The 16,713-nt window shown below is 38.6% G+C and overlaps 1 long non-coding RNA gene across 1 annotated transcript; it reads left to right on the top strand.

The window, feature by feature from the left end:
* The first annotated feature begins 4,352 nt into the window (after positions 1-4,352).
* LOC109184134 lies at positions 4,353-7,394 on the top strand. The gene is made up of 3 exons (XR_002054709.1): positions 4,353-4,368; positions 5,427-5,429; positions 7,146-7,394. It is a non-coding gene; the product is annotated as an uncharacterized LOC109184134 (long non-coding RNA).
* The last annotated feature ends 9,319 nt before the right edge of the window (positions 7,395-16,713 follow it).

Here is a 16,713-nt window from a genome sequence, read left to right as displayed (position 1 = left end):
TTGTATATATCTTATAGTTAGTTGGCCATATGGCCTTGTATTTCGGCCGAATGGCCTTGGACATCTTGTGAGCCATGGCTCACTTTTGGGGCCATGGCGTCTATGTAGAGGCGTTTGGCCTCCTTTTTGAGTAATGAAATAAATTCACAGTTTTTTTTAAAAAAAAAATAAATAAATAAAATAAAATATAATAAAATAAAGGGAGGTAACGTGTGGGTAAGAGTATAGTCATTCCCAAAGCTCACTCGTCAGAGGTAAAATAAAAATAATAATAAATAAATAAATAAAAATCATATTTGTCTATTTTCCCGCTTAGTTGAAACGTTGACATTTTGGAATGGCTTAGTTGATAAGTTTTTGAAAATTTTTTCCACAACTCTTTTTTCTTATTGATCGAAATTTATTATTTTGTTTAGCTGTGGAGGTAACGTGTGGGTAAGAGTATAGTCATTCCCAAAGCTTTGACTGGTGATTTGAGGAGGTAACGTGTGGGTATGGGTAAGAGTAGTCATTCCCAAAGCTTTGACTGATGGTTTGTGGAGGTAACGTGTGGGTAAGAGTATGTTCAGCTATCATTTGCCTTTTCACCTGCACCCCATGTTGTATTTTCATCATTCTTGCAGCTACTAAATATTACACACCTTTGTCTATATATACAAACACTTACAATTGAAAAAACATACACAACACATTTGCCCTATTGTTGTAAACAGACACAGTTGCGTCCTCATGTCTAGCCAATTCATAGTTGGGTCTGAAATCCACCCTCATCACACTAGGAAAGCAATAAAGGTTCGTTTAGTGCACACCTACAAAGTTTGCAAATTAAGGGCCAAAAAATCCACCGGGAATGCTTATTTCTTGATGCAGAGGTAAATAATGCAAGTGTGTATTATACTTTCAAGCATATCAATAATCAATGTATAAGATGCTTTATGGTATATAATAGATTCTTGGTTATCAAATAACATGTATGCTGCTTTAACTTAGGAAACTTTTGTGCATGTTCATATACCAAAGGGATTAGAGTAACGTTTTCAATTCAACACAAACAGATAAGAGATTACAATACTAAAGGAAGTGAGAAGCTGAAATAACTCCTATCTAGAAGGTAAGTCACAGGAGACTTATTCAACTAATACAAACTATATGATATAACAATAATATAAATAATACTAATACTAACACACTCCCTCAAGTTCAAGGTGGGTGAGAGACAACGTTGAGCTTGCCACGAAGCACTGCAAACCGTGATGCTGGTAGAGGTTTGGTGAACACATCTGCAAGCTGATCTTTAGTAGACACGAAATTAACAACAAAGTCACCTGCTGCAACACGATCCCGAACAAAATGGTAATCAATTTCTACGTGCTTAGTCCTGGCATGAAACACTGGATTGGCGCACAAATATGTTGCTCCCAAATTATCACACCACAAAGTAGCTGGACCCCCGTTATACAAGCCAATCTCACAAAGCAGCGAAACAATCCAAGTAACCTCTGCGGAGACGTCAGCTAAGGCCTTGTACTCAGCTTCAGTAGAAGAGCGGGCAACTGTACGCTGTTTTCGGGAGAGCCAGGAAACCAGATTAGAACCTAAGAAGACAGCATACCCACTAGTGCTTTTCCTGTCAATAGGACAACCCGCCCAATAAGAGTCAGAGTAGGCGTGAATAGCAGTGGAAGTCGTGGCCGACAGGCGTAACCCAAAGTCAATAGTGCCTTTTATGTACCGCAGAACCCGCTTTAGTAGCCCCCAATGATCCACAGTCGGAGAGTGCATGAACTGGCAAAGACGATTCACCGCATAAGACAAGTCAGGGTGAGTGATGGTGAGATACTAAAGAGCCCCAACTATCCGCCGGTATTGTGTCGGATTGTCAAAAAGTTGTGTAGACGGCGTAACTGCTTTCGTCACAGCGGCTGGAGTAGCAAGCGGCTTACAGTCTGTCATTCCAGCTCGTTGAAGAAGATCACGCATGTACTTGCGCTGCGTCAAGAGAAGTCCGTCACTGGTGTGCAGAGTTTCAATACCAAGAAAAAACCCTGGAGTTCCAAGATCACGGATTTTAAACACAGTCGAAACCTGTCGGAGTAGAGTCTCAACCAAGTCGGTGTCATTGCCCATCATAATAATGTCGTCCACGTAAACTAGCAGAAACACTCGGGATTCACCCCGGGAGTAGTAAAACAGCGAGATATCTGTCTTGGATGAGGCGAAACCTGCCGAGACCAAGAAATCATGAAGCCTTTTGAACCAGGCCCGTGGAGCTTGCTTCAGCCCGTAGAGAGAGCGCTGCAAGTGACATACATAGTCAGGATTCGTGGGGTCTTCATAACCGGGTGGTTGTTTCATGTAGACAGTTTCAGCAAGGTGGCCATTGAGAAAAGCATTGTGGACATCGAGTTGACGGAAAGTCCACCCTCGGGATACCACAATAGAAAACAGCATGCGTACCGTCGTGGGTTTCACAACAGGACTGAAGGTGTCAAAAAAGTCTTCCCAGGCGACTTGATTGAACCCTTTTGCAATGAGACGTGCCTTATACCGTTCAACTGATCCATCTGCATGTCGTTAGGTGCGAAATATCCATTTGCATCGAATGACATTCATGTTCGGTGTAGCCGGGATGAGTTTCCATGTGTTATTTTGCAGCAACGCATTGAACTCTTGGTCCATGGCGTCACGCCACTCTGGATGCCCAACTGCTTGAGAATAGCATGTGGGATCCGTTGTAGCACTTAAGGCCTGGAACTGCTCATTTGTGCCACGGGTCATGCGTCGTAAACGCATTACATGACCCCTTTGTTGCGGGCGAGCCCGTTTTCGGGCCCTTGGTGCGGCTGGAGCGGTTATAGCCAACGGTGGGTCTTCTTGTGCCAACGGAATAGGTTCCAGTATTGGCGGTGTAGGACTCGGTTGAACAGCTACAGGCATATTATAAGGGGCAATAGGCCCAGCGGCCCAAGGTGTCGGTGCCAAAGCCAGTTGTGTTGGAGCTGCATTTGAACATTCTGAAAAAGGAAAAGAGGTTTCATCAAATAGGACATGACGACAAATAAAGATTTTCCCACTTGTTAGGTCCATGCACCTATAACCTCTAAAGGACAGTGGATAACCTAGGAAGACACAAGGAGCGGACCGGTATTCTATCTTGTGGCGATTATAAGGCCGTAGATAGGGATAACACCGGCACCCGAAGACTCTTAAGAATGTGTATGGGGGAGACGCGTTATGTAACTTTGTGTATGGACTCTCGTATTGTAAAGTAGCTGAGGGCATATAATTTATTAGGCAACTAGCCGTTTCAAAAGCATATTCCCAATATTTTTGGGGTACCGAAGCCTCAGCCATGAGAGCTAACCCGGTTTCAACTACATGCCGATTGTGGCGTTCAACTCGGCCATTTTGCTCATGTGTATAGGCACATGACTGCCTATGAACAATACCTAAGGACTGGAATGTTTTGTGTAGTTTTATGTACTCACCCCTTAAATCTGATTGAATTGATTTGATAGAACGGGAAAATTGCCGTTCTACCATGACACGAAAGCAGTCAAAAACTTTATAAATGTCTGATTTTAGCCTTAAAGGATAAAACCAGCAGAATCGGGAAAAGTCATCTACAAATAATAAGAAGTAACGATGACCAGAGGCAGAAATAACGGGAGCCGGGCCCCAAATATCAGTGTACAGCAAATATAATACATTATGACTAGATGACAACACCCTATCTAATGGAAAACGGGATGCTTTTCCGAGATGACATGTCGTACACACGCCCGACGCCTTGGATTTATTTACGGTGACCGGAACATTTTGGAGTACACGACTTTGAACCTGAGCATGCGGGTGACCCAACCTGCGATGCCACACCCCTGGATTGGCCCGGGAACTTATGAAGGCAAAATGCGTTTGTGACATCAGGAGCTTGTACAGACCACCCGAGACAGGTCCCCTAAGTAGAATCATTTTGGTGGCGGAATCCTTCACAACAAAATAATCCTTGTGAAATTAAAAAAAAAAAAAACATCATTTTCATTAGCAAAACGATGTACAGATAAAAGGGGAACAGACAACTTAGGGACGTGTAAAATATTAGACAAGGATAGAGATTTAAGATGGGATGGTATAGACGCATGGCCAACGTGTGAGATAATCAAACCTGCCCCATTCCCAACTCGCAAAACATCACTTCCAGTATATTCTTCAGATTGCGTCAACATGGATGTCTCCGGCGTGGCATGCGTCGTTGCACCTGTATCAGGATACCAGGATGTTACCGGGGCTGCCGCTACATCATCACCAGCGACAACAAGGTTTGCTTGTGCCGGAGGTTGCGTTGAATATCGTTTAGAACAATAAATAGTAGTGTGTCCATGGGATCTACATATTTGGCACATTGGAGTACCACCTCTGCCGCGACCGGAGCCACCACGTCCACGGCCATTCCGCCCTCGGTTCTGTCCACCACGGGACTGTCCAAAACCACCGTCACCAGACTGGTGTCGGCCACGCCCGGCGAACATTGCTGTCAGAGAACCCCCAATACCGCCATCGCCGCCAGCCGGAAAATCATCACTGATGATGAATTCTTGAGCTTGCAGGTAGTCCAGAAGCTGTGGTATGGAAACGGGTGTACCTGTTACAGTGAGTGAAGCTGCCAACGCCCGGAATTCCGGACGCAATCCCCTGAACACATACATGTTCTGCTCATCCAATGATAACGGCCGGCCAGCCAACGCCAATGATTCAACAAGTAGCTGCGCGTTGCCCAGAAATTCCGCCGTGGAACTGTTGCCCTGCCGAATGGATTGAAATTGACCCAGCAGATTTAAACAGCGTGCGCGTGTAGAAGAGCCCAGTGCTGCCGCGATCGATTCCCACACCTCTTGCGAAGTGTTCCGGCCAACAGCTAAATACATGACTTCATCAGATAACGAAGAAATCAAGAGAGACGGGATGGATTGGTCTTGTTTAATCCAAGCGTGATACGCAGGATTGGGGTCGGAGACCGCCGTGGCACCTCCTGAACCAGATTCGCTTGAGGCAGGAGCTACATCCATGATTGCCGGAGGGCATGGCGTGCTACCATCGACAAAACCGAGAAGATCTTGTCCGCGAAGAAAAGGGATAAGTTGTGTCCTCCAAAACAAGAAGTTACGGGAGGTTAACTTGATTGAGACATAGTGATGGGCGGATGCAAGGTTGTTTTGGGTGGTGGCCGGCGAGCCAGTGGTGGCTGCCGTGACTGTTCTTTCGGAAGAATGAGAGGGCATGATAATCGGAGGAAGAGAGTAAAAGAAGGAGATTTTGGATCGATGGCTTAACTGATACCAGATTAGAGTAACGTTTTCAATTCAACACAAACAGATAAGAGATTACAATACTAAAGGAAGTGAGAAGCTGAAATAACTCCTATCTAGAAGGTAAGTCACAGGAGACTTATTCAACTAATACAAACTATATGATATAAAAATAATATAAATAATACTAATACTAACAAAAGGAACATGTTGACAAATAGAGGAATCAGTTCAAAGAGGGAAAGATGTATGGCATAAAGGATTTCCTATATATTACCAACTTTTATAGTATAAAACAAGCATACACCAGGTAAGAGTATAGCCATTCCCAAAGCTTTGACTGATGATTTGAGGAGGTAACGTGTGAGTATGGGTAAGAGTAGTCATTCCCAAAGCTTTGGCTGATGGTTTGTGGAGGTAACGTGTGGGTAAGAGTATGTTCAGCTATCATTTGTCTTTTCACCTGCACCTCATGTTGTATTTTCATCATTCTTGCAGCTACTAAATATTACACACCTTTGTCTATATATACAAACACTTACAATTGAAAAAACCATACACATGATATTTGCCCTATTGTTGTAAACAGACACAGTTGCGTCCTCATGTCTAGCCAATTCATAGTTGGGTCTGAAATCCACCCTCATCACACTAGGAAAGCAATGAAGGTTCGTTTAGTGCACACCTACAAAGTTTGCAAATTAAGGGCCAAAATATCCATCAAAAGTAGGGAGTGCTTATTTCATGATTTAGAGGTAAGTAAAGCAAGTTTGTATTATACTTTCAAGCATATCAATAATCAATGTATAAGATGTTTTATGGTATATTATAGGTTCTTGGTTATCAAATAACATGTATGCTGCTTTACCTTAAAAAACTTTTGTGCATGTTCATATACCAAAGGAACATGTTGACAAATAGAGGAATCAGTTCAAAGAGGGAAAGTTGTATGGCGTAAAGAATTTCCTATGTATTACCAACTTTTATAGTATAAAACAAGCATACACCGGGTAAGAGTATAGTCATTCCCAAAGCTTGACTGATGGTTTGTGGAGGTAACGTGTGGGTAAGAGTATGTTCAGCTATCATTTGTCTTTTCACCTTCACCCCATGTTGTATTATCATCATTCTCGCAGCTGCTAAACATTACACACCATGTAGCTTTACTTGTTGTATTTTCATGAAAAAATATTGTCCGCTCATCAAGCAAATGGAAACTTAATCTCTCAACTACAAGATTTCTATATTGGATATCAAAAGCAAACAACCACCATGTAGCTTCACATGGAGAAATATAACGGCAATCATAGTACATACTAATCTCATCCACAACATCATGAACTTCACCAACAGCAATGGACCTATAAAATTGAGCAATAACTCGATCAGTACCCTTGTTCACATACTTAAACAAATACTTTATAGACCGTGTTAACAATAAATTGTAATAGATTTTGATATGTCAAATTGTAAATTGTAGAACCCCCAATTTTATTTGATTAAGACTAACTCGAGTCATAGACCATGAACGAGAAATTATTAATTAGAATTAAAGAGAAAAACAGGAGAGGAAGATGTATACATATGAAAAAGGAAGATGTATGCATATGATATGTATATTAAGAATCTCAGCCGAACGCCAAAAATTCAAGGAGAATTCCCTGGAGCAAATTCGAAGAAGAAGAAGAAGAAGAAGAAGAAGAAGAAGATGACGTGAATTGAAGTTTGCATGAAATTGCCTTGGAGACCAAGCATCTGTGGAAAGAAAGAAGTACATCAAGAAGAATGAAGTAGTCACCGAAGGACCGTACGGATGGAATGGTAGAGGGATTAAATGAGAGTTAATACCTCCAATGGTCCTCCGAGTATTAACGATTTACCAGCTGTGGTCATCCAACTTTTAAATAACCTCTAATGGTCCTCCATATTTTAAAAAATAACCACCCGTGGTCCTTTTAGGACATCTCGTGGTCATTTTAAACTCGGGATTTCTTAAGAATTAGGACCACGGATGGTTATTTTTTAAAACATAGAGGACCATTGGAGGTTATTTAAAAGTCGAATGACCATAGCTGGTAAATCGCTAATACTCGGAGGACCATCGGAGGTATTAACTCGATTAAATGATTATTTGAAGATTAAAAATCCCAAAGAGGCCTGATCTACACCAGGGAAAACAAGGCTACAAGAATTCAAATTTGAAATTGTCTTTTTCCAACCGGACGGACAAATTCTCAAAACAGCCAGCTATAAAAGGATGAAGACTTGAAGACTTGCTTGTCTTTTTCCAACCGGACTGACAAATTCTCAAAACAGCCAGCTATAAAAGGATGAAGATTTGAAGACTTGAAGCAGAGTTTCAGTAATTGGAAATAAGAGTAGTACATATGAACAGAGTGCTATATACGAGATATTCAAGTGAGAAAAACACTCAAGAGATACAGAGCTACGAACAGAGTGCTATATACGAGATATTCAAGTGAGAAAAACACTCAAGAGATACAGAGCTTACAGAGAAATATCCAAAAGTGTCAAAAATCTTCATCACAACAAAGACTTGCTGCATATTGAAGATCCATCAACAAAGTCTCAAAGTTGGAAGCAAGAAGAACTTGTTTTGTTACAAACAAGTGAAGTCCATACGGGAGTGTATGATGAAGAATAGAAGATTGTCAATGAGTTGTGAAATCTTGGTTGTAGTTCTACCGGAGCATAGAAAGAGAGGAAAGTAGCACGGAGTTGTGAAATCCGAATTGTAGTTCTACCGGAGTGTAGAAAGGTGAGGAAAGTACGTAGCATGGAGTTGTGAAATCCTGTAGCAGTGTTGTAGGCATTGGGTTGGGCGTGATTATTGCGGGCTTGGTGAGCAAAACTAGATCACAGAATTCATTGTATCTTGGAACCAAGAAGTGGTGGATATATTGAATTGCTATTGGAGATAAGAGCAAGTAGAGTAGGAGGATTACATCACCTCCGAACCAGTCTAAATTTTCTGTGTTCTTTAATGCTTTATTTATTTACTACTGCTTGTTTGCTTGTCACGTGGATATACTTGACACAATCACAACACACTTATTTTATTATTCCGTTGTGCACAAGACTCTAACAAACGGTTAAGAGTTTTGTTTTCTCGGTTTCCTTAGCAATTGTTGTATTTGGCGAAATCAGTTTAAAAGTCTATTCACCCACCCCCCACCCATCTAGACTTTTACTTTACCTCTTTTGGGACCAACATACCGCGATTGGTTACACCACTCAACATGGATGTGAGCTCTATATTTCATTAAAAAAAATCTACTGTGTGGTACAACAAATCTATTATCTAACTCAATACCACATTTAGTCACAATATTACCATTACCAATGCGCCTATAAATAGGATAGCCATCCTAATAAAAAACGTAACAAAAACTTTTGCAAATTTCTTGGGAAAATATTTCGAACAACGACCCTTAACCATACATGGTGAATTTCTTCGGAGCACACCACATGGACCATGAATCATAAACTCCTCAACTACCGCATAATACTCACTACTCAGGATCATTGTCTTTATCAGGAATTTCTGCAGAAATTATGGAATCCATACTGTCACCAAACAAATTACCACTATTGCGACCAATAAAAAGTAGTATATGTGCATATGGCAATCCTCGCTTCTGAAACTCAATTGTATAAATGACTACAAAAAGAAACATAAGCATGTATAAATAAGGGAAAATGGCACTTTTTCCCCCTGTGTTATATACCTATAGCATTTTTTTCCTCTAAATTATTGAAGTGGCTGTTTTTCCCCCTGAAATGTTAAATGGACATATTTACCCTTAAACTAAATATTTAATTTATTTTTTTCTCCAACAAATTATGACCATAATTTGGATCAAACCAAACAAACACTATAGCAATTAGCAACCAAACCGAAATATTCCAATTACAATTTAGAATCGAAATTTGATATTTAGAGTTTATTAAAATCGTGAACCGGAACGGACGGTTCATGTTCCGAACTGAAAAAATAAAATACATTTATTGTTGAATTTATACTATTTTAAAATAAAAAATAAGATTTTAAAATAAAGACGGTTCAAAATCGCGAACCGAATCCGGAACCGCCGGTTCACGGTTCAAGATTCAATTTTTTTGATACATAATTTTAATAAATTGACATTTAAATATTGTGTTCTAGATTTGAATTATAACCGAAAGCTATTAATTCGATTGCTTTAGTATCCGGTTCAATTCAAACCGATCCGTGGTCATCCCTACGTATATGCAATAATTTGTTGGAGTAGTAAAATAAATAAAATGTTTACTTTAAGGGTATAAATGTCAATTTAATATATCATGGAGAAAAAACACCACTTTTAGAATAATTGAGGGAGCTAATGTGCTTACCTAAATAATTGAGGGGGAAAAAGTGCTATAAGTATATAACTCAGGGGCAAAAAGTGTCATTTTCCCTATAAATAATTATCAATAAGGAAACACAAAGATTTTTAAAAATAACAATTCTTAAAAAATAATATGAACAACACTCACCAGCCATGATTTTACTAAATACAGATCCAGATTGAATTCTCGCAATCAAAGCATCCAATTTAATCTTAAAAAGACGGCATATTATATATGGTCGATCTTCAGGCTTCAAATTCCTTCATTCCCAAAATCTTTGTATTTCTGGCAATTTCGAATTACATGTGAATGTAATAAATAAACTTGGATACCCAATCAAAGCACAAATTGCATAGCATCTTGATAATTTTGGACTATATAACATGCACCACCAGTGAAGCTAAAAGGAAACACAATTCGACAACCTTGTGTTCCAGGCTCAATCTCTCCACGTGTCAATGCATCAAATAAACCCCTATATGATCCACACCTAAGGGATTTGTTATGTGTTTGAATGTAAGCCAATCGACCAGTTTCAACCATAATATAACCATCCACTAAAAATTGTTGAAATAACCTTTTAGCATACAATATAGTTGAGATTTCAATCAATCGTTCATGTATGCGAACTGAAAGAAACTCTCTTGGAGAAATCCGATGCCTTGCACCATTAACAACTTCTCGCATAACATAAAACGGAATATCCCTCCTATAACCATCTTCACCATAAAGAAATAAGATTTGATACCGTAGTTGAAGATAAGCTGGTTTCAATTCACTAATTCTCTGAAGAAGCCCAAACTTTAATTTGTTCCTACCAAAATATCTCTTCCCTAACATCGGGTCCAAATCACCAATTAGTGCAACAACCTCAGATAGTGATGGTAAATTATACGTTCGTGCATCATGGGTTGCTTACCAATTAACTTCATCTTCACATCCACTCTTGGATTTTGTTCTATTTTATCTCTAGCTATTCGAAAAGATTTAACCAAAGACATTATTTTCATCCAAAGCTAATTGTATAGCAGCAACAACATCTTCATGCAAATCTTCAACATTACTCTCTCTTTGAAAAGAGGAAAACATATGTGTTATACTCACTGATAGATTTAAAATAACACAAATATGATACAAAGAAATACAATTGCAAAAAATTAATATCTAATTAAGTAAATATCATACCTAATTGAAGACATACGATTTGCAATTTCATTTTGAAGATCATGAATATATAACTGTGCAAACTTCGGAGCACACCCATCAACTGGCAACAAACTACCTAATAGGTGAAAATTTTAGCTATTTAATCGAAATACAAGAGCAGATCTACCATCGTTAATAGATCTATCAATACGCCCTCACATGTAAAATTAAACATATTATTATACTAACCAATATTTTCTAAGAAATGCCCGCTTCTTGGACACCCATTAAAAAACAATTCAAAAATTTGTTGCGGTGGAACAGTGACCTGTGGCAACTTAATTTTCCCACTCGAATAACAAACATAATATCTTGGGCTGTCATTTCCTCTCACCTCCTAACTTCTCAGTAGGCCAAAGTATCGCACAACGTAACAATATTGACACTGAAATACAGCATCCCCATCATCACAATACGTAACTAAAAAAATATTAATATAATATAAAATGCATTTAAAAAACACACTTCATGATTAAAACAATAACTATACTTCAAATAACATATTTGGTACATTAATACTACCTTGACTGTCAAGTTGTGAAGTTCCAGCTAACCGTTGGATAGGAGCAAAAAATTGGCAACAATTAGATGCTTCTTCTCCAAGACCACAATTTTGATTACTATCATCAACAAATGTCACTTGAGAATTGCGCACAATACCTAAATCCATGAAATAAATTAGTTTTGAATCAAATACCACTTGTAGTACAGTGAAGACTTTAAAATATAATTTTTTTTTTTTAAAAAAAAACATTCCAAAAGTGATTAATAATATTTTATATATATTAGCACCACGATTCAATTAAAATATTTATATTATAATTACCTAACATCTGAGTATTTAATCTTTTTAAAAAGTACACAGTACAAAATCATATTTATCATATTTAAAAAATACATTTTGGTAAGTATAGTCTTCCAATAAATATTATTATCTCTAAATAATAATTATATAAACTAACATTCTCACCAACAAAATAAGAAATAGAATAGTAACACAACTCAAATATACAGTAAATAATTTAACAAATACACCACCGCCTTTTTAACTATTGCAAACACTATATTACAAATATTCATATACAAATATGAATTTAAAAAATACAAACAATGCTACATAAAAAAAAAAATTGATAACAAAAATATAGATATTATATAATTATTTATTCAACACAAATACACAAAAAATAATTAAACAAATTCACACCTACTTTGTACAATAACACAAACACTAAATTAAAAATATCCATATACAAAATTGAACTAAAATAAATACAACCAATTCTTCCTAAAAATTTAAAAATTACCGTATAAATATACATAAAAAACGCTACAATAATAAATACAATAATTCTAATTAGAATTTTAAATGTAAAATTATACACATTAGAAAAAGTAGCACATTATTTTTTAAAAAATTTCATAGAATGTATATTTTTAAACAATTAAATTCCATAGAACGTATAGAACAAATACTACCTTGTAAGAATTATGAATATTTCAAAAAATAAAAAAAAATAAATTCCATATATTGCCATACTTTCAAAATTTAATTTTTAACAATTCTATACTCATGTCAAAATTTAAATCAACATTAAACCAAACAAATATATATCTAACAATCTAAACCAATAAATAATTGCGAAAAAATAAAAATAAACTAACCCTTATTCGTAATAACAACCAATGTAGCAGATTTTTTTTTTTTTTAATACTACTGACTCTATTATATTGTAGTATCTGTTTAAACATACTTTCTCAACCTAATGAAGCACACATAGTAAAAAACGCATCTACTGAGGCTCGATCTCATGACCTCCCACATTAGAGATGTCACTACAGTACTGTACTATTAATAACATTGCCTATAAAATAAATAATAGAGTTAATCAACGATTTGGTCTCTCAATTATTAGCGAACTGTCAATATAGCCCCTCAATTGCTTATTCATCGATTTGGTCCCCGAAAACAATTATTTTAGTCGATTTAGTCCATCCAGCCGTCAATTTGGTCCACAAAAATAATTATTTTTAATCTATTTAGTCCCTCAGGCTGTCTTCCTTTGACGGCCGGACTAAATCGAGGAATAAGCGATTGAGGGACTACATTGACAGTTCGCTAATAATTGAGGGACCAAATCGTTCATTAACTCTAAATAATAAATATAATAAATATAATAAACAATAAAGAGTTTATTACCGAAATGGTCCCTCGACTATTACGAAATTACCAATTTGGCCCTCGAAAATTTTTCTTACCCAATTAAGTCCTCGACTTTGAAAATATTAACCATTTTGGTACTTCGTTAAAATTCCATCCATAAAACTTTTAAATTTAAGGACAAAAAGGTAATTTCATATATTTTGTTTATTTTTGACATGAGGTTGTACTCGGGTTGCCTCTCCAGATGATGACTACAGTAACGTAGTGGACTTCCTAGTTCTACTCGACAGCATCTTCCATCTCTTCATTCTCAGGTACCCCACGAAGGTAGAAGACATTGTTACATCTGATGAGGATTTCTCCAAGTGTTCCAGTGCTCTGTCCATCAATGTATTCTTCTGCATTTGCCAACTGCAAGTTCATATATGAATCCACAGAAACCAGAAATCCTTTATACTCCATTCCCCACTTCAGTTTCACCATGACAGGCTTTCCAGTCAAGTTGTTCAGGAAAGGCTTGGGATTCACTGGTACTGTAGCCATTGAAGCTTTCCACGGAAAGAACACCCAAAAAAAATGGCGTCTATATTTTGTTTATTAAAGCTTTTCTTCTTCCTGTCTATCCACTCCTTTATTGTTCTGGAATCCGCAACAATGGGTCATAGCTTCATTATCATATCATTAAATCATCATTAATCCATAAACATCAATAACCAGTTGTATAGCATCACCATCATCTTAGTAACTCATAATCACCATTAATCACACACAAACATCACCAATAAACACCATCAAATTATCATCAAACTTAATCATCAACAATAACATAATCTCACCTAATCCTCCAAGCCTTGCCGGTGCTAAGATGCCACTGTCGGCCACCACGCACTGCCAGGGAACTGCTTATGCCGAACCTTCGTTGCCGGAACAAAGGTCGTCGCTTCTGGTTTCTGGAATGGTTCTCAGCAAGACCTAATGGTGGCATCTGCCTCCGTGTCGCGCTGCTTCATTATTACCAAAATGGTTCCTCGATAGCCGATGCCGACGATGACGTGTGGAAGAAGCGCGAGGCAGAGGCCAGAAGGGGTCTTCTCCAAGCCTATCACCCCAATCCTGAAAACATTTGAAATTACACCGTGGATCTTGAATGCAAGATGTAACTTAGAATTCTACTTTGATTTTATATTAAGTAACAATCATGCCATTAATTAGGTTATTTATTAATTATACATAACGAAAATTAAAAACATAAAATAAATCAAGTACACAAGTAAATTTTTTTACGTAGTTCGAATCGCTTCTCCTACGTCTGCGGGACAACCCACGTCTGTCCAATCCACTATAAATGTTCACCAAGGAGAGTTACAAGAGGTAAGTACAAATGGCTATCAGCCGTTACTACCACAATCCTTCCTAACACCTACTCAGGACTGAACCGTGCATGCCATAACAATCTTCAAGTGAAGCTTCAGCTGACCCAAGTTGTAACACCCCCCAAAAACAACACCTAAAAACATGCAGATTAACACAAACACTAGCACAGCGGAAGAAAACAGAAACTGGATAAAAGAAATCCAAAACAGGGGTGTTATGCCACGTCTACCACACCCGGTAAACGCTAAGGCGAACAATCTGCAAGTGTATCACTATCCCAAAACATCAAACTACAAACAGTCTAAAACCATTGGCTCGCAGGCCACAAAAACACAGTCTAAAGGTACATGTACTAAGCTACCGGCTCTAGACATCGCGCTCGACTACTCAACACCTGAAAGAACACAAAGATAAACATCGGGGCGACGCCCGGTCAGCGAAAGATGCTGGTAACCCACCAATACCATTAAATATCATAAATAGGTAGATATAAGATATAAAAACCATTTTCGAAACGGAATACATATATATAAGTCAAAAGCCAAGATCAGAAGACAACACAAGACTCACCACTCACAAGGATAACACCGGAAACACATCTCAACCACAAAGGTTAACCACACACAAGGATAAAGACTCACCCAACGGCAACACATGCCAAACAACACAAGGCTCCGTGACTACACACGTCACGAGAGAAGAGAATTCACCACAACGGCTACACAAGCCCTCGCGACATCACCCATCACGAGTTGATATGCCTTCCTTATGCCCTGTTCCAACCTTATGGCTACCCCCATCCTTGTACCTTCAAAGCCAACCATTACCTCCAGAAATCCCCTGTACAGCCAAGTCCAACCTTATTCTGCCGGGACCGTCGTCCCCCACCTATAACCACCAACGAAAACCCACCAATCACGGCAACACATGCCCGGATAACACAATGTTATCCCCAAATCACGTGGACTCAGCCACAACTCCATAATCACGTCACGGCCACCACGAGGACCGCTGCAATACCTTGGTGACTAGCGTCCCATACCACTACTTGTGCAATCCAGGTAGAGCCACACACGCACCACCACTCACACGAAACAATCAATGGATTGCAAAGAAGGTATGAAACTAACTCAATCAAGGAACGGGTCACAGCCCAACGACAACAACGATGAATAACACAAGTTATCATCAACCAAACGGAAGGTACGAACAACACACACGCTAGCATTAAGACAACAAACTAGCATGCTTATCAACGGGGAAACTCAAGATAGTTCCGAGGAACACACAAGACACTTCTTGGTTCAACGAAATACAATGTTGAACACTTAGCACGATTCACGACACCAAAGATCCTACATGGATACCTACCATATAGCTCTAGACCTACGAAACATCAAGAAGACGCTCAAATAGTTCCACAAAGAACAACGGGAAGTCAAAAGATCAAACACCAAGACAAACGAATCACGGGGAACAAATCCCGAACCAAACGCCACCGTGTACCCCGCGGGTGGACCCACGGGTAGTGCCCCACCTGTGGTCCCACCCGCGGGTACACTACCCACAGGGCGACACGTTCCCCGCGGGTAGGCCGGCGGGTGGTGCCCTGCCCGCCGTTCCGCCCGCGGGTACGTCCCTGTACCACAACAAATCCCTTCGGGGATTTTCTCCTCCAAACACAAATTCAAGTCCAAAACACACCAAATCTCACCAAACACAACAAAATGACTTGAACCAAGGAAAATGCCAAGCAATGGCACAAAGGAACCCTAAACACAAGCTCTAGATATGCAATATCACAAGATAAATGCATAAACTCTCACATTTCATAGCAAAACACAAATAGAAGCCAAGAAATCATATATAGGTAAGCAAAATAGGTTTTGTAGAGCATGGGTTACCTCTTGAAGACCAAAAGACTCCTCTTACACCACAACAAGCTCTCCACTAAGCTCACTAGCCAAACCCACTTCAAGATCAAACCAAAAGATCATAAAGATCCTACCTTTAAGAAAAGACAACTAAGATGGAACCAAAAAGACTAGACAAGCTTAGATCTTACCCTTTTAGATGCCCAAATAGAGGAAAGATTGAATCTTGGAAGGAAAACTTGGAATCTTGACAAAAGTCTCACTAGGCTTGAAGAACAAGCTACTCTTCTTTTCTAGAGAGAAGGTAGAGATATTTTCTAGGAATTGTAAGGGATGAAAAATGAAGAAGTCTTCTAGGTTTAGGTTACAAAACTAACTCTTGGTGAAAAGACAAGGA

Source organism: Ipomoea nil, unplaced genomic scaffold (assembly GCF_001879475.1).
Source record: "Ipomoea nil cultivar Tokyo-kokei standard unplaced genomic scaffold, Asagao_1.1 scaffold1250, whole genome shotgun sequence".
Taxonomy (NCBI): Eukaryota; Viridiplantae; Streptophyta; class Magnoliopsida; order Solanales; family Convolvulaceae; genus Ipomoea; species Ipomoea nil.
The sequence above is the reverse complement of the archived record's forward strand: the minus strand, read 5'-3'. Positions and strand labels throughout refer to the sequence as shown.